Source organism: Echinops telfairi, unplaced genomic scaffold (genome assembly GCF_000313985.2).
Source record: "Echinops telfairi isolate 266 unplaced genomic scaffold, ASM31398v2 ScPeMD7_7473;HRSCAF=8511, whole genome shotgun sequence".
Lineage (NCBI taxonomy): Eukaryota > Metazoa > Chordata > Mammalia > Afrosoricida > Tenrecidae > Echinops > Echinops telfairi.
The window spans coordinates 808,132-812,234 of record NW_022111377.1 but is presented as its reverse complement, the minus strand read 5'-3'; the positions used below and the strand labels follow the sequence as shown (position 1 = coordinate 812,234).

The 4,103-nt window shown below is 46.2% G+C and overlaps 1 non-coding gene across 1 annotated transcript; it reads left to right on the top strand.

Moving 5' to 3' along the window:
• The first annotated feature begins 355 nt into the window (after positions 1–355).
• Positions 356–477, top strand: LOC115874011. Its single transcript, XR_004048753.1, has one exon. It is a non-coding gene; the product is annotated as a U6atac minor spliceosomal RNA (small nuclear RNA).
• Positions 478–4,103: the final 3,626 nt, after the last annotated feature.

Sequence of the window (4,103 nt, the reverse complement as noted above, 5' to 3'; positions counted from 1 at the left end):
TGAAGAAAGTCATGAATTACTAAACACCCTGAGAACTTAAACCAGTATTTGTGGGGAATCCCCTGAGTTGGCGTGAATGAGGTTTTAAAATATTCATTTGTATATTTCTTTTCATGTCATTTTGGGTATTGTGATGAAAACGACATTTGCTGCTGATCCCGAATCTCTGAATATGCCTATGAAATTTTAATTCCTCCTATACCTTCCGGACTTTGAAGGCTTTAGAGAGGGTCTGTTTTCCTCTAATAGGTTACTAGAGGGGAAACCTGTTAGCCCAAGAGAACTGATGGATAGGGAAACGGAATTGAGACCAGCATTGAGGGATGCTGCATTCATTTGAATTTTAAAAGCGTCTGTGCTCTATGAAAGTGAAGAAGATTAGCATCCTCTTTAACAATGGAAAGCAGTCTAGTTGTCTCAACCACACGTACCCAGTTCAGCCATTACCACCTCTTTGTGGCACCTCACCGTGTTTTTGGGCAACCGAGGGGAGCAGAATCTGGCAGGCAGTGTGAACCCCAATTCCAGGTGAGTGTACCTTTTGACCCATTGGCCTCATTTTTGCGATTCCATCTACACCTGCACAGGGTGACACGATGTGTGGGCACAGTCATGGCAGCGCTCTGTAACTGATTATTGGAAACCACCAAGTGGCTGTCGATGAGAGACTCGTTTTCAGGAGGCCTACAGTGGAACCCTCTGCAATTACTAGAATCGAACATGGGACGTGTTTTCTGATAGGGGAAGATTCCAGAGAATATTAAAAACCAAAATGAAAACTCACTGCCGTCAAGTCGACTCCCACTTACAGCAACCTTATAGGACAGGGGAGAAATGCCCCTTGGGTTTCTGAGCCGTTCAATCTTCAGGGGAGTAGGCAGCCTCCCCCTTCTCCCCTGGAGTGGCTCAAGGATTTCAACCACGGACGCTGTGGTTTGCAGTCCAGTGCGCAGCTCCCTATGCCACCAGAAATCACCTGGTGACAAAGCAAGATGGAGATGATTGTCTACAGTAGTCATCATATATCCTAAAAGGGAGAATTTGAAGAAATGTATATTTGAATCCACTTTCATTCCCCTAAAGAAACACTGGGAAGGTAAACAAGAAACTAATAAAAATGCTTCTCTAGTGGACTGAGGGAATGGAGGGATTGGGCCTCTGTTTAGGATTGACGCCTGTATGTATGTATTTTGATACTGTGTACACCCACCGACCAACTGGTCAACCCACAAGAGCAAATGGTGAAGTGGCTCAGAAAGGTTGGTGGTTCAGACTGACCCAGAGGTGCCCGGAAATGGAGGCCAGGTGACGTGCTTGCTGAGGTCATAACCTTGCAAGCCCTTTGGCACAGCTCTGCTGTGTGCCCACGGGTCGGCGTGAGTTGAGTTGTTGGGAAAGAGATCAGATTATTTTCAAAAGTGAATCTGTCAGGGAAGGATCTTTGCTATGGAAATAGACCGAGAGTAGGGGGTGAGAGTGAAGCTGGTTGGATGCAGAATGCAAGGGTGAGGCAATCCACTTGGTTTCTTCCTCCCAGCATTCAACCATTCAATCAACAAATGCCCATCTGCATACCAGGTGCTATTTTAGGTGCTGGGGACACAGCTGACCATGGGAACATGAAGTCCATGCGCTCTGGAGCTGACGTTCTGTAAGGGGCGATTAGATCACAAATAAGTGAAGGAGGAGGTCAGGGAAGAGGGAGAAGGCTCATGTGGGGGAGCCTAGTGAGGAAGGTAGAAAGGAAGGTTAACTGCTGCTGTATCGCCAAGTATTTATAGTGCATCTATCTATACTACCGTGGACGTGGGTAAGAACGTGGTGTATGTTCTCGCATCGAAACCTTTCCTACAGCATTCAGGATTTCATTTTAACATCCTGTTACCACTTAGCATGCATTTCAGATCAAAGGGAAACGAACCCCCATTACTGGGGTCACTTCAGCCAGTCTCCTGCTATGTTGGTGAGACACTGAAGTTGAACTAAATACATAAAAATGGATTTGACCATCAGAATTTGCTTTCTCAACAGCAGGCTTTATTGAGCAAACTGTTATCTTCACGATTTTTAACTATAATTATAGGCTATCCAGCAGTCAACACATTGCAACACAAGTATTACTTTTTTTCACTTGAGGAGTGGTTAAAACTTGAATTGTTAGTGTGCTATATTAATTATAATCTCTCCTCCCCTCTCCCCCCAAAGCCAAACTCATGGCCCTTGAGTCAGTTCTGCCCCATGGTGACCCTGTAGGACAGGGTAAAACTACTACTGTGGCTTTCAGAGACTATCACTGGTTACGGGACGAAAAAGCCTCCTTTTTCTCTGATGGAGAGGTTAGTGGTTTTGAACAGCTGACCTTCTGGTTAGCAGCCACTAGGCCATCAGGGCTCACTATGAGCTATGGAAAATTAAAACAAAACACCACACACCTATAGAGGATCCTCATATACCAACCATCTTCCTGGCGATCATCTGAACGGACTATGGAGTCATTTCATAACACAGTAGATTTGGTAGGTATTAAAAAGAGTTTATATTTTATTTGGTCTTTGGCAGATTTCTCTTTCATAGTTTCTGAATCAGATGGAAGCTTAATTTTAAAAATAAGTTTCTATAATAAAATGATTTTTTAAAGAGATTTTTCTGCGTTTCCTTGGGTTCAATTAACTTTTGGTGACACTCGAGGAAAAATGAGAAACAGATCAAAGTAACGGAAAAAGGCAATAACTGAAGGGATTTGTGACGAAGAAAGCACCATAATCAGATTTGTCTGAAGGGCTGAACAAAACCCGAGATATCATACAGAGCTTGATTTCTTAGTCCCGGGGAATCCCACTCCATGGACTAGGACGGACGGGCCCCAAGAGGCCCACGGATCCATGGTCATCTTCTCAAAGTCACTGCAAACTCGCGGCCATCCAGTTGAGTTGAATCAGACTCTGAGCGACCGGAAATGCGAAACGTTGCCGAGGATGGAAACGTGCCCTCGCACTTCTCCTTGGTTCTCCGCCACTCACCACGTGGTGCCATCTGGATGCCGGAGGTTTCAGCACGTGGTCTGTGCTGCACTCGGGCTCTCAGAGTGATGGAAAGGGTGATCTGTTTGCTCCCTAGCAGACAGCGGGAGCAGGCCCGCCTTCCCCACTCTGCCATAGGTGCTGGCTTAGCATGGACGGTCCAGGACATGGTGGGGCTTGGCAGAGGGGTTAGTAACAAGAGTGCATGACTGCAGGAGGCAACCTCGGGGGAAAAAAGACTGTGTGCTTTAATCACCTGCACTCCTGTATCTAGTGAGGGACCTGGAACTGCGTGGCTCAGTCTCCAGGGGTCCTTACGTTGCATGCTCTTTCTGAATTTAGATTCCAGACAGGAAAAAGAACAGGGAAGCCATGGTGAGGAAGGACAACAGGGAAATTCAGCGAAGGTTTGAAACAGCAGGTTAATGAATAGACGTTATTGTAAGTGTGAGCATCCAGAAGCAGTACAATGGCATTTGCGGAGTTTCGCTACATTCTGACTAGGAATCAAACTGGTAGCAGTGGGTTTGGCTGGGCTGAAACCTCCCCTGGAGTAGATTCTGACTCCCGCTGAGTCCACGTGTCTGCAGAATGGTCTTGGCTGATATCTTCAGGGGAGCCTCTCTTCTGTGGCACCATTGCATGCGTTTGAATTGCCGACCTTTATGTTAGTCGCTGAACACAGATCATTTGTACGAGCCAGTGACCTTGTCTTCATGCTTAGTAACCTTGTCATGAGTTCCCCCGATTGGCAGCACCTTACACGGGTTGTCACAAACTTGTTGGGAGAAAGAAGTAGAGCGTGTCTCTTGTGATTCATTTGGGAGAGGGCGCTTGGAAGTTTGTGCCTGGTTTCCCCCTAACTTTAACTCGTGGGCTGTTTCCCTGGGCAGCTTTTGTTGTAGTCTTTTGCTGTTAATGTATCATAGCCACAAGTCTACAAGTCTAGCAAATAATGGAAACGCAGAGTGGTCTTAAGAATCTCCTCATCCATCAGGCATCATCGGAACAAAAAATCATATCATTGTGAATGAGGCGGGGCGTGCAGAGTGGAGACCCAAAGCCCATTTGTAGGCCACTGGA